The following is a 25,322-nucleotide window of genomic DNA, read 5'->3' as shown; positions in this document are numbered from 1 at the left end:
CCTGAACAATAAGCAGGAACTTATTTTGACATGTAATTTATCAAGCTGTGAGACTTCTGCTATTATAAACAAAACAAGACAAAAATAAAGAAACACACACACACAAATGAATAATAAGACTGCAATCTTGGGGAAATTTCTTTGAACAAAATGTGAATTGGGGTGGTTTTTTTTATTGATATAGTCTGTAAAGCTGACCTAACCTATATAATTTAGCCTTTTTGTTTTTTAGTTAAATAATTGAAAAGCAGTAATTGGAAATTGTTGCGTTATTTTCACTAAATGTGAGGGAAATCAGCTTTTGATCATGTATTTCTTTTGGTAAATCCTTTCAAAATACTGATATTTTTCATAAACCTCTGAAATTAATCCTTAATACTTCAGAATGCCAAGGAGAGATTGGCATAGAATTTGAAACAGAAGGAAATTTAGCTGATTTTGAAAGGATTATTTTCTACAGCCTATATTAATGTTTACCACACCAAGTATTTTCTTGATGGTGTTTATCCCTCTGTGCTTCATAGTCTGTCTTCTGGTTAAATAATCACAATTGAAGAAAAAGAAAATCTTTTAAATGATTCAAACCAACAGTGGTGACTCTTAATTTGGATCGTGTCACTGTAGTGGGAGGATTCAGTGGAAGGGTAGGATTCTAACCTCGGTTTAGGGTTCTAACCTCGGTTTTGTTCATTTTCTTTTCTTTTTTTTTTTTTGATTCGAGTTCTAGCTTCATTATCAAAGTGTTGCCCTTATCTCTACGAATTCCCTCGCTTTTCTAAATAACAATTAAAATGGAAAGCTAGGACTCTTGGTGAAGTATCAGTTGGAGACTATCAGCCTTAGAGAATTGATTTCTCATTTCTCAATAATTCAATCTTTGCTCTCCTTCAGGAAAAGCACAAATAAACTAGCACTTTATGAAAGTATTTTGTGGATCTGGTGGCTTTTTACTCAATGTATTAATATTTTGTTTAAATCACATTCTAATTATGGAATCTCATGTAATATCCAAAGGTCCCCACATAGTCATTTAGAATGTTTTGGTGAGCCTGCTAATTTTAAGAACTTAATGGTCTATGATATTTTCTTCAAATCTACGATGATCTATAGCATTAGTGTTCTGGAAAGACTATATTTTTTGCCTTTCCATTCTTTGGAATCAGCGCAGCAAACACCTGACCAACCCAAACACTAGGCTCTACAGCCACTTTTAATTCAATAAAATAACACTCTTGGGTTATTCAGATTTCAAATTCAGGTTAGATTTGTATGGATGGAGAAGGCGAGAATAAATTGACCCCGCTATTAGACACGGAAGTACTTCAGGACTTTCTCCTGATATGGCCTATTTGTATGCAGTTCTAGATGTAAATCTTGACCTAATGAATGCAGCTCTTTGGAGAAGCTGCAAGACCACCAGCCTGTGCTGTGCCTCAAGCAAATGTTAGCAAGTTCTCCAAAGAGCTGTGGAACTTACCCTTCACCAAATGTATTAAATGCAAAAAATAGAAGCAGTGGACCACCAAAAACAACTTCTCCACTCTGTAATTGGGGATGGGTGTGCACGTTATGTGTATGAGTCTGTATTTATTATTTCCTGTTTACATATATCTATGCTAGAGACGTGTGCGTGTCCCTGTGTGTGGACACATCAGCATTCCCTACCGAAACACACAGAAGTCAAATGCACATATCCTTGCATCTTCTTTTTCAGAGAATTTCATTTTTTTGCAAGTTATTCTAAGTGAGCATCAGGCGTTTGTGGCATGGAATCTGGCACGACGTAATTCCTTATTTAATAGAAGAATGGAGAGCACTTACAGGAAAATATTCATAAATTGTCAGCACATCTGTTGTTACTGCCCTCAGGGCCACATTCATTTAAGCCTCCTGTTTTCCAGACATTTTTCTATTTTCAAATATACGCTGTACTTGGATCTGGCACAGAACCAATCAAGCTGCCTTTTATAACCTGGCTACACCTGTTTCTGCAGGTGTGGTAATGGAGAGAAGGCATTTTTAGGATGGAGGGAAAGGACTACCTGGGATTCATTTTGAGCTAGGCATTTCCTCACTGTGGCCCAGCAAGCAGCTTCTGGGAATTTCTCAAGAAGCGCATTAGTAGGATTTTTTTCTTTCATATCAGTATGGCTTTACTTAGAGGGAGAACGTCTCCTCTAATGTGTTTTTCAAATGAGAACAGGTATTTTGAAATAATTTTCTTTTTTTCTTTTGTGTAATATTTTGACTTTATTTTACCCCTTTTTGTTAACACTGTCATATGTGAATTTGCATGTTAGTGTTGTGGGTGGGCAAAAGACTTTTATATCACTGCATTATCTTGTGACATTTTTACTTCATCCATTTATTTACTTATTTGACTTGTGCTGATGGTGCACGATTGACAATAACACTCATAATGTAGTAGGGCTCATTTTACCCTGCCTTCATTTGATCTGTTCCCCCAAGATCAGGCACATTTCTTACTTTTGTCAAGCATACTTTCAGGTGTTCAAACACAATGGATATCTGCAGCCATTTCACTGCCCCTCTCTGTGATTGAGCTTCTACCAGTTGAGCTGTATGTTTTCCAAGAGTTAGAATCATTACTTCAAACCATTTATACCAATGGAACTTTCTATCACGATTAGGTAAACATATTAATTACTGCATGAACTTAAAAGAAAAAAAAAAAAAAGAATGTGAAGTATTTGGTTATTTTTGCCCATTAAAAAACTCAAATGTTTTCTAATAGCCCAGCCATTCACACAATGCCCCATATGCTATTTAATTTAGGTATGAACAATGAAATAATAAACTATTTGATGTGGAGGAGGATGAGTTGGGAACATTCAAATCAATACAATAGCCACTAGCCACATAGAACTCTCCATATTCAAATTTAAATTAATCAGAATGAAATGAAATTAAAAATTGAGTTCCTCAGTTGCTGTGTATTCAATAGCCACATGCAGCTTATGGTTACCAAATTGAACAACACAGACAGAACATTTCCATTACCATTGAAAGTTCTATTGGGTAGCACCAAAGGGAGACTCTACATTAAGATAAATCTGCAAGTGTCTAATTCCTTGCTCCAAATGAAAGAACTCAAAACCAAAAATTGTAGATGAATAATATCTCTTGTGGTTTAGGTAAGAAATGATTCATAACTTGGGACAACTGGGTGTCTCAATCAGTTATATGTCTGTCTTCTGCTCAGGTCATGATCCCAGAGTCCTGGGATCCAGCTCCGCATCAGGCTCCTTGCTCAGCAGGGAGCCTGCTTCTCCCTCTGCCTGCTGCTCACCCTGCTTGTTGTCTCTCTGACAAAGAAATAAAATCTTAAAAAAAATAATAAAAGAAATGATTCATAACTCTAAAAGATTGGCAAAGTATACGTGTATATATTTTAGGCTTAAGAATGTGAATTTTTGTATATTATTTTCCATTTTAACCCATGTTTCAATTAATTTGCTATTCATTACCCATGCTACTACCAGATAAAGCATTTTTACTCAGATGTATGGGATAATGATGAAACGTATCTGCTCCAGAGAGTGGTGATTGTACCACTTTCACCAAGGCCCTATGGCACTTTGGGAAGGTTTGTTTCCAAGCTTTTATTTCTTTACCCAAAAAACAGGAGTCTTCATAAAACTTACATGATTAGTTTTTTTTAAAACTAAATGAATTAATGATGATAGAACGCTTCTGTCTGTGACTAGCGTAGACAAGGGAATGAATAACTGAAGAGATGTGAACAATTTGCAAAATGTCTATGTATAATATTTCACTTAATTCTCAATTAATTTATTAATTAATTATTGTAGATAAGAAAGAGGTCCTGCAGAGCTTCAGTGAACTGCTAAGTTTGATGTTTGGTAATTCATTTCTCTGACTTCAAAACTTACATCACTATGTTTTTCTTATGTAACACTTCCCCTCATGAACTACTTGAAAAAACAAGCATGCTACTAAATTATTTTCATTTGAATAAAGACTTCTGGTTTATGTTCATTTACAGATTTTATCAGTAACAGCCATGATAGCAAAGTGTCATGATTTGGGACATAGAAGCCTAGTAGATCTATTTCACTTGATGTTGTTTAGTCAATAGAGCAACTCAGTTGTGTTTTGAAACAGAGAGAATAGCAAAATTATTTTCCTCCTGCTGAGCATTCATCAATGAGTTTATGTTAACCTATTTTACAACAGTAGAAAACAAAGAGAGTTTGAATCCATACTTATCTTAATTTTAAGTCATATACTAGCTCTAGTATAAGGTTTTTATACCAAATCACCTAGATCTTTGCTGATGGAGACAGATTTCTACTATGATCCAGGTTAATATCACAATAAAGGACAAAGACAAGTTCTGTAAGTGGTAACATTTGAATGTTCATTTCCTAGCTAATATTGAAAAACGTATTTAAAACCTAATGTTCATGGTTTATACTAGTTGTCTCCCTTCCAGAAGTCTACAGACTCGTGAAAAGAGATAGGACTTTCAAAAACTACCGTAATACAAAGAAAAATATGCTAATATAGTAAGACATGTGTATGGTACTACAGGGAGTTTATACAACATTGAGTTTGCATTATATTAGAGGCGCAGGATTCAACTTCATGGGAGAAGTGGCCTTCAATGTAAGTATAAAGGAGAAATAAAGTGTGAACTGGAAGACATAAGAAAAAAGCCATTCCCTATCATTTGGGTGAGTTAAATTCTCTTTTGGTATCTTTGCATCATTTCTGACATTTTCCACATTTCTCCTGTGTTTCTGAATGTGAGAAACTGAATTTCTTAGCTCTCCTTGCCACCGAAGTTCTCATTTAAATTCTAACAACGGGAGACCGTGGCATGCAATTAGAAGGCAGAAGGTACCCTTTTCCCTACGTTAGTACCAGTGGCTGCAGTCGGCAGGCCCCGTTTGTACTCATACAGCAGTAAAAGCAACAAACTAGACTCCTTTAGCTGCTCCGTGTTGACTTCTAACACGGCAGCCACCAAGGAACTCAGAGACAGGCAGAAGCACTCATAGCTTCCTATGGCTCCAGACCTCAGTAGTGCCTCCCCACCTTATTACTCTTCCCAGCAGTTTAATATCCTAGTTCTCTTTTCTGTTTGAACTGCTTAGGCAGATTCCTGTTTTGCTGGTGGAACACTCTGTGATCAAGTTAGGAAAAACCAAAGCAAAACAAAACAACAACAAAAACAAAAGCAAAATCCATGCAGGTAAAAAAAGTTGGGGCAGGTTTTGGGAAAGGAAGCCTTTCTGGTTTTCCTAGCAATTAGACTAGAACTGCATTTCACAACTGTGTTAAACAGATAGTCATGCTCAACTGTTGAGTTTGTGATTTAGTAGTTTTTGGTCCTACCTCTCTGCCATTCCTTTTTAGAGGAAGTCCTTCATATACTCACTTAAGCCTCATTTTTGTTAGGTTTGGAAAAAAATGAGAACTCATTAAATCCAAGTTAACTCTAAAAATCTTCAAAGAAATGTATTCATAAAAACAATTGATAAGATAACAAATTAATTCCTATGAGTTAGCTCACTGAGTTTATAAGCTACTGTGGACACAGTGGGACTGGCATAGAGTCATATGAAAATTGAGTCCCAAAGATGTAAAGTAAATCCGTGTGTATTGTTTCTAATAATATACAATGAATCCCCCAGGTAATATGTACAGTGGTTTGTGGGGTGGGTACGGCAAAAAGCCAAAGTAAGTAAAAACATGCCACAAAACTTGTCTTGGTAAGAGACAGCTATAGATACTCATTAACAGTTGACATTTGAAAAATACAAGCTGAAGTAACTGTGTTATGAGATATAAAATAAGAGATTAGAAGAAGAAGGTATACCATTCAAACTATTAGAATGAAAAATCAATTCAAAGAGCAACAAAACATAGGCAGGAAGCTAAGCCATAAAAATAAGACATGGCAAATAGGAAACATAAAGTATGTATCAGCTGGGACAAAGATATATTATCAGTACTCAATACCACTGTTAATGGTTTAAAACCAGCATTTAAACAAACAAAAATCCACAACCAAATTCATAGCAAAATGGCCTCATTCTGTAAAGGGATATAATTTATACTGATAGAAATAGCAACATACTAAGACAATACAATAGTCACAAATATTCATGCCCCTGAGGGAAAAAAATTACTTTAAAATTTAAAAAGTGACAACTAAGATGAAAAATTGAAATCTTTAGGAAGATATTTTATTGCATCTTTCTCAGAAACCAATAGATCAAAAAGAATTTAAAAAAAAGAAGCAGCATATCAAATATTTCAATAAAACAATTGAGTTGTTTACCCCACTAAGTGGATAAGTGTCATTTCAAAACAAATAGAAATTTCACACTTTTTAAAAACATCAGAGAACATTGATAAGGTAACTACTTGTTGATTCTTTTCAATTAACAACGGTCTATTGATTTGACAGATAGTTACTAGGTATGTTCTATGTTCTGCTCTCTTTCTGGGGAAAATAAATTGTAGTAAGATGACAAATGCCAGGGTAAAAAGATTGGAAAAATGAGACTTACTTTACATTTCAAAAGGATCAGTCTGCTGCAGTGAATCATAAACATAATTTTAACTTTAAAAAGTTCCACAAAATTTTTTAATTGTTTACATATAAAATAGAAGACTAGAAAATTTAGTGCCTATCCCTTAGCTCAATTAGCTTGTATCACAGGCAAGAGATAAAATGCTTCTGACAGACTTACTGGAAGAAAAAGAAAGAAAAAAACAAAACAATTAAAAAAATGTACTGTCCTTGATTTCTCAGTAAGAACTAAAGACATGGGACTGCCTGGATGGCTCAGTCGGTTGTGTCTGCCTGCAGCTCAGGTCATGATCCAGGGATCTTCGGATCCTGCCCCACATGGAACTCTGCTCAGTGGGAAGCCTGTTTCTCCCTTTCCCTCGCCTTCTGCCCCCCAACCCCCTTCTTGGTCTCTCTCTCTATTTATTTATCAAATAAATAGATAAAATGTTAAAAAAAAAACACAAAGAAACTAAGAACCAGTAAATAATACTTTAAACAAATAGATTAAAGGTAACTTAGAAACACTGATAAAAATTTCTGTGGTGTTGTAGATAGAGAAGACAATATATTTTTATAGGTAAATGTTCTTCTATACATTATTTTCCCTCTTCTTTGATGACTTTAGAATTTAACTCTCAAAAATGCCAAAATATTATATTTGTTTTCAATATTTACCAGTGAGGCTAACTGCTTATGTGCCTAGAAAAAAGAGCTCCTTTAGAAGGCAACTAAAATGTATATTTTCTTATTTACCTGCATGACCAAGCAATTCCAATTCTTGATATTTACCCTAGATATATGCTCATAAATATGAAGACAGGGAAATATTTGTGAGAAAGATCATTCTAGCATTATTTATAATGAAAAATTGGAAGCAGGCTAAATGCTTCTTAATAGATGAATGCTTATACAAGTTATGGCATTTTCTTATCATAGACCACGATGTCGCAGTTAAGAATGAGGAATAAAATGGAAAGGTCTTCGTGACATATAGAGCAGTCTGTTTCACATAGTTTACCACTGTTTAAGTTAACATAGGCACATATGGATATGTGTAAATGCATGGAAATGTTACAGTGGATAAACACCAAACTAGTAACAGTAGTTACATTTGGGATGTGATCTGGTAAAGTGGCATAAGGTAGGTTTAGAGCAGAGTCAGGGTTTGTGTGGGGGGAGGATTTACACTTTATATAGATTTAGGCTTATCTAGAATATTTCATTTTCTCAAAGGAGAATTCATTCTCATATGAATGAGGCATTCACAGTGTAGAAGGAAATAGAACACTGAATTGTCAAAGATTAAAAACATGGCTCTCCTACAAATATAGAATGGATACATGTCAGCTCTTTTATCAAATTCATTAATTAATAAAAAACAAATATGATAAAGCTGGTTTCAGAAATCCTTTACAGACTGAGTTTTATATAGCCTTCAGAAAATATATATTTTTTAAATGGACTTTAAAATAAAGTTGTTAGATTTTATACAAAACTGATTAATATCCTACAGGGCACTAATTAAAATCACACTATTTTCTACTGGATAGACATCTACAAATAACATATAAGTGCTGTCAAAGAGCAAAACCAAATACAAATACATTCACTAGGAAAATTAAACAATTCTTAGGTGTCCTTGTAAAATAATAAACAATTCTTAGGTGTCCTTTAATGTTTAATAACATGAAAAGTATGTGCCACACCCTCTTTTTGCTTATTTCCAAGTATTGTATAACTTCTTAGTGAAATAAAGAAAAACAATAAGACATGGCGCGGTAAATAATGATGGTTGAAAAAGACATTATTTTGATTCTGTATTAGGGAAATGTGATTAATTTCAGGAAACAATCATGATAGAAGTATCCAAATACAGATGGTGGAGATGTATCAATATGAAAAATATTATTAATTGTAGAAAGAGAAAATCAAAATTCACTGCAGTTGATGTGTAAGATCTGATACTAGAAAATATCCACTCAAATGCCAACAAGGACATAACAGAGAGAAAAGGTTTCAGGTTAGACCAGAAGAGATTGCCATTATCTACATGTCACTTCTTTATTCCCAGTAAGTGATATTTATTGTCCTTTTTTTAATCTATTCTGTATGTTATTTTTAGTTTACATATTTTCACATCAAAACTGAATACATAGTAAATTCCCTTAGGTCATTCTACACTTTGTGTTTGTATGTTTTACACATTTTTCTGCTGTAATCAGAACATGAAAAATGTCTCCTGTTACAAAGCTGGAAAACTAATTCTCAATTACAACCAAGGTTCAGGTGACCACTTTGAATTCTGCATACAAAGAATTATAAACTAAAAAATTTACGCTGTGCTTGGTGTGCCATATATCATATAAATGTAAAACATTTGTTTAAAGAAGTTTTTGCATAATTTACATAAACCACTATTTTCAAATATTAGGCTTAAATCAGGATTAGCCTAGTGAGATACTTCCTTGTACATTTTTATTAAGCTTATTTTGTCTTCATTATTTGGAGAGATTTTGCTTAATAGACTCTAATACAAATAAAAGTTGACTGACTATGCAAAGATATAAAAGAACCCTGGGGGTCCTTAATAATAAGGAAATATGAGTATCTTTACATTTCATGATCTTAGCTGAACTTTCCAATATGCTTATCCTGTCTCCTGGAAATCTAGCAAGAGAGGCTACCAAAGTCAATTAATAAAAGCAGAGCATCAGATTCTGTCCTAAAATTGAGAAAAAACTGAAACTTGCCTTCTATGAAAGTTAGTCAGAGGGCTTAGAGTTATTGTTACAAGATTACCTAAAGTATGCAAGATTCTTTCCCAGTTGTATTGGAAAACTAAAGGAAAACTCCAAGATAAAGAATCTTGAAACCCTATCCCTATCCCTTTCAAGGACTCTAGGTCACACATATTTATATTGCTTTACATTAAAAAAAAACCTCCACCAAACATTGATTTACATAAATTTGCATATACTACTTAAGTATGTAAAACTAATTAGTACAACTGGAAACAATGTATTCAAGATTCACATTTCAGGTCATTCAAAGAACTGAGGCCATTTAAAGTTTGCAAATTAGGAAATCTGACTCCAGCAGGATGTTTCTCCCAAAGCAGGGAGGGATCATTTTCAAAGAGCTTTGCTTAATAGTCAAAGGCTTCCAAGATGGTGACTCTGTAAAAACAAATGTCTACTTCCCACTGTTAAAGTAGGAATCCCCCTAAACATTTTTAGTGTGTTGGGGCTGCTAATCTCATGGACTCCCTTTTGTCTTGAGATGGCATGTTATATCCTCCTGCCTGGCAGCTGAGGAGGCAAAGTGAGCTGCCTTGGACGGATCAAGCCCTGATAGGAAGCATTCAGTGCTCTAAAAATGGCAGACAACCCCAAAGAGAGTATAAAATGATCAGCTCCTCTTTTAAAACTTAGAGGCTTAAGCTGTTTTTAAAGGGTCCCTAAATAAGAAAGTTTTCTGTTTTAAATAGATAACCTACAAAGTTTTAAAGGGTGCAACATTTGGGGCATTATATTTTCCTTCCCTGAGTTATGAGGGAACTTTAATAAAATGTGTCCATAATCTCAAATCCATTTAAACTTGCTTCCTGGGATGTACTGATTTACTGTGCCATGATCTGCCAGTGATGGATCATAGCTGATCAGGTCATTTGCTGATAAACATATTTCAGAGGATTTTCCTTTCCATTTTCTGTTGAAATTCTTACACTGTAATGGCATGCCCTTGTAGTCTGACCTGACTCCCAACTTTTCTTCTTTCAAGAAAAGTCTATTTTCTGGAAATATAGCTCATCCTGTAGAACTACCCTTGCTATTTATTTACTATCTGGGCCCTGTTAAGTAAATAAAGTGCTAAATACTGAGCTACAAAGTACATTTAATCAAATTTTTTGAGCTCACTGATGCTGGTTATAGATATTTAAAATCATTAAGGTACTTAGCTGGAGCTTACTCTTTGCCAGAGGATGATTTTTTTGTTTTTGTTTTCCTTGACCTGGAATCTAAGTATATGTTTTCTGTTTTTCTGATTATTTATTTATTCATTTTTTAAGTGGACTTCTTTCTCAGGACTACCACTAAAATGTTGCATTTATCTTGCTACAATGCCATTCAAAAACTTTTAGAGACAACTATCCATTATTGCAGGGGAGGAAAATGTTTCCTTCGGCCATCTTAGGGTCTCTGGCAAGGTCAGAAAATTAAAATGATAGACACATATCAATACAAAAAAACATAAAGAGCTACTTAATACAATTTTTCACAACATGAGAGCCTTTATAAGGATATCAAGATCTAAAGAAACTGTTAAACTGATTACTTTTAATGCCAGGTTTGATGAAGAGTGGACACTGTTGGAGAAATATAATAGGGCAGAGAATGAGCAGGTGTAGTGAGCTGTGGAAAATTAGCAATGCCTGTTTGTTCATTCAGATTCTTCTTGGCACCCCTTTGTCTTCAGAGATAAGGATGCTCTTTCCCTGGAACAAAGGGAGGGCACATCTCACAAGAAGGTTTTATAACCTTTTTGAGGGAAGAAGGGTGGGGAGAAGGAAACTCAGGGTGACCTTCCCGTTTCTGTCATTTTGTCAAAATCATTCATTTACTTAAAATACTTAATATGCTGTTTAGCCTATTTTGAGGTAGCATGTCCTGAACCCCATCACTACCCGAAGAATCCAAACTCCACTGTCTGGCATTAGGAGGCCTGCGTCTTCTGTCCCTGTCAATCTTTCTTTCAGATTTGACTTTGAGGTTTCCATGGTCTAAAATACCTTCACTGGTTCTCCTCCTTTTCCAGTTCTTACTTATTTGTTTTTGGACGCAACCTACTTCCCACTTTCTATAAACGACTCCCATGGCCATTTTATTTCATCTTGATCTTAACCATCTTTCAAGTCCCAGCTCATATTCTTCCTCCGTAATAAAAGACACCGCTGACTTCCCTTCCTGAAGCTGTATTATTACCTATAATAATATGGTCTCCTATTTATTGTACATAGATCATATGATTTTATAGATAAGACTCTAAGATATAAGGAGGTTAAGAAGATTGCTCAAAGTAACAAAGCTGGGATTCTTGGCTGTTTTGTTTTGTTTGACTGACTACAAGGCTCTTGCTTGTAATTACAATAAATCTATTGACTTCTGAAATAGTATTCATTCATTTCAGTTTTCTTAATACATTATTTATATCATCTAATAAAATCTCTTTTTTGTTTAGTAGCACTTGTGCATTCATGAAATGTTTAATATATTTTATGTGGGGTGCCTGGGTGGCTCAATGGGTTAAAGCCTCTGCCTTTAACTCAGGTCATGATCCCAGGGTCCTGGGATCAAACCCCACATCCACATCCTGCTCTCTGCTCAGCGGGGAGCCTGCTTCCTCTTCTCTCTCTCTTTCTCTCTGCCTACCTGTGATCTCTGTCTTTCAAATAAATACACACACAAACACACACACATATACACAAACACACACACACATATGTATACATATATGTGTGTGTGTATATATATTTTATGCTTCTTTTTGTTTTCTAAAACTTAGACACACAGTGACCAAATGAAACATTAATACACTTCTTATCTTAGCTGGATTGCAGTCATTTCAAACTAGTGATATGTCCAATATTAGAAAATAAATAGGAGAGTATTAGGGCATCTTATAAACTATGAAAAAAGTGGGTGCCTGGGTGGCTCAGTGGGTTAAGCTGCTGCCTTCGGCTCAGGTCATGATCTCAGGGTCCTGGGATCGAGTCCCGCATCGGGCTCTCTGCTCAGCAGGGAGCCTGCTTCCTCCTCTCTCTCTGCCTGCCTCTCCATCTACTTGTGATTTCTCTCTGTCAAATAAATAAATAAAATCTTAAAAAAATAAATAAATAAACTATGAAAAAAGTTTACTGAATTTTCTTATTTCTTAGATACCACTAATTATAAAGTGAATCATAAATTTAATAATATTTAAAAAAAAATCCTGGAGCATTATAAAAACACTTTGGTAATAAAATACACACATAGACACATATTTTCCAGAACATTTGGCCATTAATGCTTAGAAAAATGGAAACTTTTCTCGATTTTCTATTAGTTATTTTGACTTATGTGGAGATTTTTAAAAATTAAACACAAAATATCCCCCCAAATTCTGTGTGCTATTCATGAATAACATATCAAACTCAAAGTTCTCTGATTATTCCTGACTCTGGGCATTTAATGCATTCTTAGCTGTCATTAAGTATTGTAATGAAGGACTGTATCTGACTTGTCTAATTCTCCTCAATTTCATGTACATAATATTGGCTTCATCTTCTTCTGATGTTTATAAAAATATTAACTTCTGGATTCTAGAGACAAAATCCTAAGAGGACACTGAGCTGCAAAAGAAAATTTTATCTTTATATTTCTGAGACTCTGTGTCTTTTTTAATCCTTTTGGTTTCTTTCTCTATCTTGACTCTTTTTCTTTATTACTTAACTTAATTTTGTTTATTATTTTTAAAGTTTTTATTTTAATTCCGGTTAGTTCCATATAGTGTTATATTAGTGTCAGGTTTACAACATCATGATTCAGCACTTCCCTACATAACCCAGGGTTTTTCATGACAAGTGTACTCATTAATCCTTATCTCCCATTTAACCCATCGTCCTACTCCCCCTAAACGTTTTTTTGGAAAAATAGAGCATGTGTGTGCAAGTGGGAGGCAAAGGGACAGAGGGAGAAGGAGAGAGAGAATCTAAAGCAGGCCACACACCCAGCACAGAGCTGGATGTGAGGCTCAATCTCACGACTCTGAGATAATGACTTGAGCAGAAATCAAGACTTAGACCCTTAACCGACTGAGCCACCCAGATGCACCACTAATTTTATTTTTAAATTAAGATTCAACAATCCTATTTTTTTCTCTTAATTATTAACTTAGAGCACCACTAAGAAAATATTTGGAAACTATAACAAAGAAATATTATCTTAACTATGGAAAGAACTCTGAAAACTCAGTAAAGAGCAAACAATCCAATTATAGCATGAGCAAAAGACATGAATAGCTACTTCACTGAAAAACATGGTAAATAAAGCACAGGGAAAAGTATTCAACATCTCTAGTCATCAGGAAAATATAAATTAAAACTACAATGAAATATCATTAATTGCCCACTAGAATGACCAAAATTAATTGCCCACTAGAATTGCCCAATAGAATGACCAAAATTAAAAACAGAGATAATACCAAATGCTACTGAGGATGCAGAGAAACGGGATCATTCATATCACTGTCAATATTATAAAATAGTACCACCACTCTGGAAAATAATTTGGCAGTTTCTTAAAACGCTAAATATTGAATTATCATATGACCTAATTATTCCACTCCTGTGCATTGGTCCCACAGAAAGAAAAACACATTCATACACACAAAAATGAATAATCCAATTTAAAGATGGGCAGGAGACATGAATAGACCTTTTTCCAAAGAAGAGACACAGATGGCCAACAGACACGTGAAAAGATGCTCAACATCACTCACCATCAGGGAAATGCAGATCAAAACTACAATGAGATGTCATCTCACACCTGTCAAAATGGCTAAAATCAAAAACAAGAAACAACAGATGTTGGCGAAAATATGGAGAAAACGGGACCCTCAGGCACTGTTGGTGGGAATGCAAACTGGTGCAGCCACTTTGGAAAAGCATATACAGGTTCCTCAAAAAGTGAAAAATAGAACTACCTTATGATCCGCAATTGCATGAGTATTTACCCAAAGAATACAAAAATACTAACTCAAAGAGATACATGCACACTGACGTTTTTAACAGCATTATCTACAATAGCTACATTATATAGCCCAAGTGTCCAAGAAGATGTGGTATATGTAGGCAATAGAATTTTCTCAGCCATAAGAAGGAATGAAATCTTGCCATTTGCAACCAAATGGTTGAAGCTAGAGAGTATTCCACAAAGAGGAATTAGTCAGTCAAATAAAGGTGAATATCATCTGGTTTTACTCAGATGTAGAATTTATGAGAGAAATAAATGAGCAAAAGGAAAAAGAGGGAGAGAAAAAACCAAACCAAGAAACAGACCCTTAACATAGAGAACTGATGGTTACCAGAACCATCTGGAGGTGGGTGGGGAGATGGGTTAAATAGATAATTGGGATTAAGGTGTATATCTGTGATGAGCACTGGGTGCTGTATGGAAGTGTCAAGTCAGTATATTGTGCACCAGAAACTAATATTACACTATCTATTGGCTAACTGGAATTTTTAAAATTCAAAAAGAAAAAAAAAAACAAAAAAACCCAATCCCCCAAATCACACATTCACACAAAAAAACCTGTATGTAAATATTCATACAGCTTTTGTGTGTGTGATAGCCAAGAATTATAAACAGTCCAGATACCTTTCAAAATGATGCACAGTTAAACTGTGGCATTTAAACACCATGGAATACTACTCAAAAATAAAAAAGAATGGGTATTGATATGCAGAAGAGAGAATTATGCTGAGCGAAAACAGCTATTCCCATAAGACAATTATACTGCTTGATTCCATTTATATAACATTTGATATGATAATATTTTGGAAATTTAGAAAAGATTATGTTTGCCAGGGCTTAGGGAGTGGGCAGGGTTGGAAGGAGGAAGTTCCGTTCATAAAAATCAACATGAGAGATTCTTGTGGTGATTGAAATAATCCAGTATCCTGACTGTTGGTGGAGGCATAGACCTATACCTGTGATAAAGTTGCATACATTTAAATATACACTGTCACATCCCTCACCCCTGCACATACAGACATTTATGAGTACATGTGAAACTGGGAAAATATAATTAAAATCTATGGATTGCATCAATGCCGAGCTCTTGGTTTTTTATCTTACCATTGGGTAAACGGTTCATGGGATCTCTAGTCTATATATATATTTTTATAATTGCATGTGTATCCACAATTATTTCAATAAAATTTTTAATTAAAATAATAAAATAAAGGTATTTTACTTTATATAATATTGAATAAATGAAAGTGTAAAAATGAATAAGTAAAATCATCAAATAATCATAATTCCATGAGTCATTCTCCCTACATAGATACTGTTATTTACTAATAGGAACACATATACAGATATCCATTTTATAGGACTTGGGCCAGTATTAAATTGGAGAATGAATTTGAAAGTATTGCCCCGTCAAATACATGTATTGTGCAGGAGTAAGAAGAGAGAATGTTTGGGGTAAAGAGGCAAAGTGTGTCAAGTGACTCACTAAGAAATATATAGGTCAGTGGCTCCAAAACTTTATTGTGCCTAAAAATTACTTGGAAAACTTGCTAAAGATGCAAATGTCAAGATACATCCCCAGAGGTCTTGAGTCAGTAGATCTGGGATGGGGTTCTGGTGTCAACCATGGTGATCTTGACGTCAGTTCACTCACAGATGACAATTTACAAAAAATTAATCACAGGATAATAGAGAATGTTCTTTTTCATGATATAGAGATATATAGAAAGTTACTAAAATAAATGAGTTTAACAATTGAAAACTGAAATTTTAATTGAAAGAAATCTGTAATTTATTTACTTATTTTAATTTTTTTTTAAAAAGATTTTATTTCTTTTTTGACAGACAGAGAGACAGCGAGAGAGAGAATACAAGCAGGGGGAATGGGAGAGGAAGAAGCAGTCTCCCTACCCAGATGTGGGGCTTGATCCCAGGGATCATGACCTGAGCTGAAGGCAGACGCTTAATTACTGAGCCACCCACATGCCCCAGAAATCTGTAATTTAAAGACATATCGTATCTGTGACTAGAGTATCATATCTACTGATTGGATTAGAAGAGAAGCATAAGACTCTATCTTTATATTAGAAATGCTTTTGTTTTTTCTGAATTTAAAATAGTTTTCTTTGTCTAGAAGAGTATGAAATTTTAATGGTTGGTGTCATAAAAATACAATTGATAAATACTCAGTTGATGCTGATTCTGAAAAATCCAGATATTATAGTAGTTGATAGACTAATTTATTTCTTATGACGATTTTCTTGACCAGATTCTTAACCAATCAGTAGACTTATTATATAAACAAAGTAAGCACAGAGCACTCATGTACAAAGTACATGGATATCTTTTTCTATTTTTCAGAATTTTACAGGGTTTTTTTTTGTACCTACATTCATTTTTTAATGTAGATGTGTCCATTAGACTTTCTTTTAGCAGCTACCCTCACTGTAATACTGAATAACAAATACACCCAAATAGAGTGGTTTACATTTATTATTGTGTTTATAGGTTGCAAGTGATCTGGGATGGTGCCAACCTGGGCAGGTCTGCTTCAAGATGCTGATAGGTGGGTAGATTAGAACAAATCTTCTCCACATGTCTCACTTTAGAATTCAGTCTGGAAACATAGGGAATATTTTTCTCATGACAGTAACAGAAGCATAAGAGGACAAGGCCAACCATATAAACACAATTTAAGCATTTGTTCACCTCATTTCTGCTAATATCTCACTGATCAAAATGAATAACATGACCAAGTTCAAAGTCACAGAGCATGGAAGTTTGCTTCATCTACAATGACGCTATGGCAAGAGTAAAGATGTATAGTTCTATTCCTAGGGAGTATAAATTTAGGTGAGATCATTAACTCAAATGATCAAAGGATCACATTCTTAGTAAGTAAGCAATATTGCCATTTACACATAGCTTGTTTGGGAATTATAAGAGATACTATATTTATCTCAATTGTCTGTCAGGTGATTTTTATAATTAGCTCTTTAAAAAATATTAATTTTAACTAATAACAACTTTGAGCTTCTTACTCCACTCCATCTTTCACCTATGGAATACTTGCCTTCTAAAATAACATTTGTATCAGTTATTCTTTGCAATGTAACAAATCATGCAAAAGTTCCTGACTTAAAATATCAATTTTTTATACGCTTATGATTTTGATTTGGACTCTGCTCAGCTTGGATACCTTGTTCCTCTAGGACCTCCACTGGGATGGCTAAGATGTCTTGGAAGACTGGATCCTTTTCTCCAAATGTCTCTCATTCTCAGAAAGTCTAGGCAAGACTTGTGTTTCTGGCAACAGTGATCCAAAAGGACAAGAGTAGAAAATGCAGACACCATGGCACCTAGAATCAGAACTCACACAATGACACATCCATTACATTTTATTAATCAAAGCAAGTTACAAGGCCATTCCTGAGATAGAGAATGAACAGTTACAGTCCCTTATATTAAATATAAACTAGGTGCTAAAATAAACTATGTGATTTTGATAAATGAAGTCTATGAAGTGACCTTATGTCTTGTACTTTTTCAGCCTTCTTGAGCTAGCATAGCATTGTTAAAATGCTCCATTCTTCAAATTTTCACCAGTGGATTTTTTTTTCTATACTTCACACCTAGAGCTGGATCTTTGATCAGAGATGTCTAAAACTTTTTAATCATGTTTACCATCAGAATTCTTTTGACTTTCATCCTAAACAAAATTGTGATACCTTTAATAACTAAATATTACCAATAAGTCATATTTTAAATGACAGTAAAGTTTTCTTTCTTTTAAATTAGTAAAAAACTTGGGAACTTTTATTACATTTTTTCATTCCCTATCAACAGATTATTTTGCTCATCCCTAGCACTGTTTTAGATTATTGGGCAGCTTTCTTAAAGTTTTAATTCTTATAATGAATAGTTATATTATTCTGAATAGGCTAACTATGATTGACAGTGAATCTGAAAGTATGGGTACTTAACACAATAGAATTTTGTTCTAACTTACATAAGTAGTACTGGTGGTTGGCAGGTGGTCTATCTAACTATGCCAAGATCAGACTCCTTCTATATTACTGCTCTGTCCTCTTCTAGGTCATTGTGGTACTTTCTGTTCATCCACTGGATGAATTAAGGTGGGGGGGAAGATACTTACATAGGAGATAGTCAAGGTCTGGAAATAGTAAATATCCCTTGTTCCTGTAGCCCATTGGCAGGAATTAATTTACAAAGTCGCATATAAATGCAAAGAAGGCTGATAAATGTGTTCCAGCTATATGCCAAGAGTAAAAGGACGTGGGCTTTGGTGAAGGCATGGCACACTCTGCTATAGTGGAAAATAAGTGGCAAATTATCCTTTACTCTTTTACTAGTAATCAGTGATGTGTAAAGCTATTATTACGTCCTTGAATTTTGTCTGATTGTTCAACTCAATGAGCAGAACTTTTTAGAGACAAGGCAGGATATAAGTCTAGCCACAAAGAATTCCCCTCTATGTATGTTTCCCGGGACTTGTTAAAACAGACCCCAGCTGCTATTCTTTAGACTATAAAGTAAGTTTCTCATTAATTCTGCCCCTTTAGCAGCTGACAGGCAATTTGACTGCTTGGAAAACACACTGGGTTTTTATGACCCACACGTAAGTAATCATAACCAGCCATATGTAAAACCACAAAGCATAAATTGATGGAACTAATACAATTTTAACCAACAATATTACAGGTTATATTTTAGCACTACAACGTCCCTTTTAACATTTCAGTGTCGTCCTATAGAGGTGCATTGGATTTTGTTTTCCTCTTAAAAAGATCCATAGTTTTATTAAAATTGTTCATTTCTTCAGTTTAACTTTTATCTTCGCCTTGCAAATGTTGTATTTTTAGATTGTTGTGTAGTATATTTTGAGACTTTATGTTAAAAATATAATAATTAGCATAAACATTTTAAGAGCTATTTCAGAGAGGAATAATTAATAAACAAATTCACTTCCCTGTTTTCTGTTCAAGGACTATGCTTTTTTCACCTATTGTTTTAAGAACAAGTAAGTCAAATATTTCACAAATATCATCTTGGTTTAAAATAACTGACTTTGAGAACAAGGGGTTATTCACAGTAGGGTCATAGAGGATTATGCTATACAGGTATATGTATAAACACACACACGTGTGTCTCTATATATGTGTGTGTGTATACATATATATACACATACACAGGTGTATGTGTGTGTGTGTGTGTGTGTATGGGATTGAATTGTGTGTCCCCAAATTCATATTTTGAAGTCTCAACCACCAATATCTCAAAATGTGTATACACACACACACACACACACACATTCACACACATACACACAGGTGTTTATGTGTGTGTGTTTATGGGATTAAATTGTGTGTCCCCAGATTCATATTTTGAAGCCTCAACCACCAATATCTCAAAATGTGATTGTTTTTGGAGATACAGCCTTTAAGGAGGTGATTAAATTAAAATGAAGCTATTAGAGTGGACTCTAATCCAATCTTGTAAGAAGCAGCTTGAACACAGAGACACCAGTGATGAAGACACACAGGGAAATGACAATGTGAGGACACAACAAGCCACCATCTACAAACAAACTGGGGAGGTCTCATAAGAAACTACGTCTGCAGATACCTTCATCTTGGACTTACAGCCTCCAGATCTGTGAGCAAATTTCCGCTGTGTAAACACAGAAAAAACATAGAAAACACAGAAAAAAATATGGAAAAAACTGTGTAAACACAGAAAAACATTTCTGCTGCATAAACGACCTAATCTGCAGTATTTTGTTATGGCAGCTCTAGTTATCTAACAGCAATAATATATGCTAATAATTTATATAAATATATACATATATATGAAGAGAGAAAGAGATTCTATAAGAAAAAAAAGCAGTGCTAAATATAACAAATACCTAATAGCTGTGTTATATATAACAAATATTTAGTAGCTGAAGGCCAATGTGTTTTCATAATACCTTTTGAATATTAAGTATTTGCAAGTTATATTAAAGTTCATTATTTAGTAGCTAAAATTAGTAATAAGCTTAGTTACACCACAGAAAAGAAATGAAGAAATTTAATGAGATGTCTAATATTATCACAGATGTATAAAATTGTTAGTATTTTTCGGAGCAAATTGTTGCTGATCCACAGTATGTCCAACCTAACAGGAAAAAAAAATCAAAGAAAAATATAAAATCCAAATTTTATAAGGGTTTTATTGCTATTCCAATTTTAAGACTTGACCCGTATTTAGAATTAACTCCTTCATGTACACAGCAGAAAGTAGCTCTATAAAAACAAACACTTTGGTGGAAAAAGATAAACCACTTATATATCCATTCCTAATCCCATCTCTAGAGACCTGTGACCCTTTCGGTTAATAAATTTTATAGGAACTCTGCTCAAATATCACCTATCCAAGAGACTGCCTGTCCATCTCATCATAACTTCATCCTTATTCAAACTAGCTTCCTTATTGTATTTATTTATTTCTATGTAATTTACTTGACAGTGTATTATATACTTGTTTGTTTGTGTAATATTTGTCTCCCACACTAAAGGAAAACAAAAATTTGTGATTACCTTACTCCTACATCCTTAACCTCTGAAAAGATTTCTAGCACATAGAAAATGTTCAATGACTATTTACTGACTGGAGAGATTAATTAGTATTTACCCATTGTTGTTTATGCTTATTTAAGTCACTATAATTGTAATAGTCACAGAGTTTCATAACTAAACCTCACATGAACCATGAAGATCATGATCTAATTGGCAAGATTAGAGGATGAATGAAATAGGATAATTCAATTTTTTAAGCGGTGTCCTAAGTATTCATAGTCACTATGTAAAATGTCAATTCCTTCAGTATTAAAATATAACTACCATATGATCCAGCATATATCCAGAAGAAATGAAAACAGGGGCCCAAACAGAAATATGCACAACATGTTTATAGTAACATTATTTACAAGAGTCAAAATGTGGAAGACACACATGTGTCCATCAACAGATAAAGGATAAACACAATGGTATATACATACAATGGAATATTGTTTAGCCTTGGAAGGAAAATCTGACACATGCTACAAGCTGGATGAAACTCAAAGACATTATTTTAACTGAAATAAGCTGGTTATAAAGGGACAAATATATATGACTCCACTTATACAAGTTATTTACACTCCTCAAACTCTAACCAAACAGAAAGTAGAATGGTGGTGCCAGGATTTGAGAGGAGAGACAAATGAAGAAAGAGTTCTTAATGAATGGATATAGAGTTTCAGTGTTGCAAGATGAAAAAGTTCTGGAGATTGGTTGCACAACTATATGAATCTACTTAACACTATTGAATAATAAAGTAACTGGGTAAGATGGTAAATATTATATGTATTTTTCCACAATTAAAAAAAAAATGTGTGCTGCCCAAAAATGAATCTATGTAGTTCTTAAAAGAGTAAAATACTTCTGCCATTTTCTCTTAAATAAAAGAGTGGTAACAAAGATCTTATAAATATAATACATTCATTCCATTCAAGTGTCTATATTATGATCCAAGAATACCATAAGTTTTCGTATCATCTACTGGATTATGATTCCAATACAAAAAGAAAAATGAGGTTGAATGACTCATAAACAAACCCATTTTGCATCTCCTAAAAACCATTGAGTTTAGTAAAATATTGGAGACTATTACGCTTGAGTTTTTCAAAATTACATGGAAGAGTAAAGTAAGGCCCAAACTCTAAAGTCCGTTGAGATGAAGCTTAAAAGCTAGTCTCCAGACTCATATGTTGTTTCTATTATAGATTACCTTTTTCTTAACAATATAATAAAAAAAGAGTTGGAATTTCATATACATAATTTCATATGTATTTGAAATTTACAATTTGATTATTAATACTTTCATAATTATAATTTTTTTGTTTTTCAAAGAGACTACTAGACAGTATATTAAGACCAAGGCTAAACTACTTCTAGATGTATTTATGGTTTTATCATGGAGTCATTGAAGTTGAAATTTTCGATTAATGGCTTATTTGAAATAATAACAGTAATATAAATAATAACAATAAAATATAATCATTGTCATTGTTAGATTTCTTTTATTTATTCATTAGGCTTCTAATGAATAAATAACATTTCAATAGATAGCATTTCCACATGCCATTACACACGGTTTTTCCTCTTAGGTCAATTAAAAACTCTTGAATATTAACATCCCACCAAAAAGTATACTAACAGATTACATATTTTGCTATTCTATTCTATTTTTGAATAGATATTTTTCATTTTAAAATCTCTAGGAAGTGGGGTGCCTGGCTGGCTCAGTTGCTAGAGCATGCAACTCATGATTGTGGGATTTTGAGTTCAAGCCCTACACTTGGTGTAGAGATTACTTAAGAATAAAATTTTTAAAAAATCTCCAGGAAGAATAAAGTTATTAGGGGTCTTATTAGAAAAGAAGTGTAAGTATAAATATACACTGTCATTGTGAATATATAATCATGTTGTATAGGGAAAAGACCAAGTCACAGGCTCAGTGTTTTGAGCCCAAATTTGTCCTATTTGATTATAAAAGTCTCTGACCTAAAATCTGCCCCTATGATAAAGCCTTTGCCTTTGTATTAGAGACAGAATATCCAGCTTCAATCCAGAACTCCCCTAGGTTTTCTCTGCCTTTATCTCCACTCTTGAGAAAATTCATATGGGAACATTCTGAAGGATGACCCAATGACAATGTGCTTACATTCTGGGAGAACCTGGGTTCAAATAGGTTTCCATTATCAAGATTTAATGTTGCAAATATTTCCTAAAGCAAAACTGCTAGGACTCTGAAAACTGCCAGGTCAAGTGCTAAGTAGCATCTGCCCTGAACATGTTTTGAAGACACTGGGCCCATTTGGCTAGTGGAAACGTCTCCCCTTCTTTTCATAACGTCACTACAAATAGTGTTTTCTTTTTCTTTTTTTTTTTTAAAGATTTTTTTATTTGACAGAGAGAGAGCACAGTAGACAGAGAGGCAGGCAGAGAGAGAGAGAGGGAAGCAGGCTCCCTGCTGAGCAGGGAACCCAATGCGGGACTCAATCCCAGGACCCTGAGATCATGGCCTGAGCCAAAGGCAGCAGCTTAACCCACTGAGGCACCCAGGTGCCCCCAAATAGTGTTTTCTAAATCAAGGCCTATGTTTTATTATGATGACAAAAGTTATAACTGAGTCCAGTAAATTGTGACAGCAGGAAAGAAAAACAATCACCCTGGGGACCAAGAGTTTCAAAATCTATGCCAGTTTTCACTTATGCAGTCTGAGGAGTATCCCATCTTTCTCCTTCTCATGTTTTTCCTTTTATCCATCTCCCTGATGGTTCACCATCATCATCATCAACAACAACAACAGGAAAAAACTTGAGCAGAAGAGGGAGGAAAAGTAGCTAAAGGCAGCTCTTAAAATAGAATGACTCACTCAAAAGCATTTACTCAAATTTAAGTACTTGAAATAACAAGTGGTAAAGCTCCTAAATAATAGATAATGTCAGCCCAGAGTGCTGGTGCACAGGCAACACAAACTACCAAGCAATGATAAGTCTTACTGGGAGTATTCTGTATTACCAGAACTTAAGATTTATGCATTGATCTCAGTATATAGAGAGATTATAACATAGTATACAGATATACAGATAGTAAACATATACAGCATGGTGTACATATAGGTTAAATGTTTTGAACATAACTAACAGTAAGGGTCATTTTACACAGTAATTCACTACACATACACATACACATAGCATCCATGTACATTAATGTAATAGTTCATGGATGTTTTTATGCTAAATATAGCCAATGCCATTTGATCTTTACCCCTTAATTTTTTTTTTTAGATGTTGATGGAGAGCTACTAAATAGTTCTATGGTTCACTAATAGATTGCCACATTAATTTGGAAATAATAATGTATATGCAGTAACATGAATCAAATATGATTTCCCCTGCTAAGTTGCTTTTAAATCATTTTCAACTTATTATGAGATTATGAGGAATACATCGCTTGATATTAAAATGTTATGCAAAAACTTCATTAAGCTATTATTTCAATCCTAAATTCTACCAAATTTAGATTTCATCTACTCTATTCATCCTTCCCTATATCCACAATCAAAAGTACTCTTTGCATCATAAAATTCAAGAGTGGTATAATGGGCTTTTCTCATTCAGTGGCCACTTAAAGGTCTGCCTTTTAATAAATCAACAGGTGTATTTGCCTTCCTCATTAGATGGTAAGTTCTTTAGGACTTTATACACTTTGTGTAACTCAACTTTGTATTCCTCATGGTACTAACATGATGATTTCCATGCAAGCACTTAAAAAAATGTTCAGTGAATTCAATTTAGAAAGCAAGAAAAGAGCAAATGGTGAATGGTCATATAGGGATTTCAGAAAGTTTTGATAGGTAAGACTGAATTTTTAAAGGTCAGAAGTAAGATATTATTTTTCTCCATTTTAATTACTTGTAAAATGTTCTATCTGAAGAGTTTTTACAATTGCTCTGTATGTGCTCATACTTTTAGGTCCTTCCTCATAATTCACATTGCATTACTAGTTCTATATCTATATTATTCACATATGAGCTCATACTATTTAGTTGTTTGTTTGTTTGTTTGAATCCCTACCACAGTAACCTGATCCTCCTCTACTGCTTCTCCACTATATGAATGGCAGCTCCATTGTATGGAGAGCCTCTACCTATCTTTTCAACCTGCATCTCATGGAGATATGATGTCAGTCTTTTTGGTTTCAAATAGTAACTCATTATACAGGTATTAACTGATGGGTTGAGCCAAAGATAGATCTATCAATGCTAAAAAGTCCACATACAATCAGCTTATTTCCAAAATAATTTAATTTTTTTTGATTACACCACATAGTGACACAAACTGGGAGAAAAAAAGG

The sequence above is a fragment of the Mustela putorius genome, unplaced genomic scaffold (assembly GCF_011764305.1).
Source record: "Mustela putorius furo isolate JIRA1106 unplaced genomic scaffold, ASM1176430v1.1 tig00003853_pilon_pilon_pilon, whole genome shotgun sequence".
NCBI classification, from domain to species: Eukaryota; Metazoa; Chordata; class Mammalia; order Carnivora; family Mustelidae; genus Mustela; species Mustela putorius.
This window is presented reverse-complemented; position numbering follows the sequence as displayed.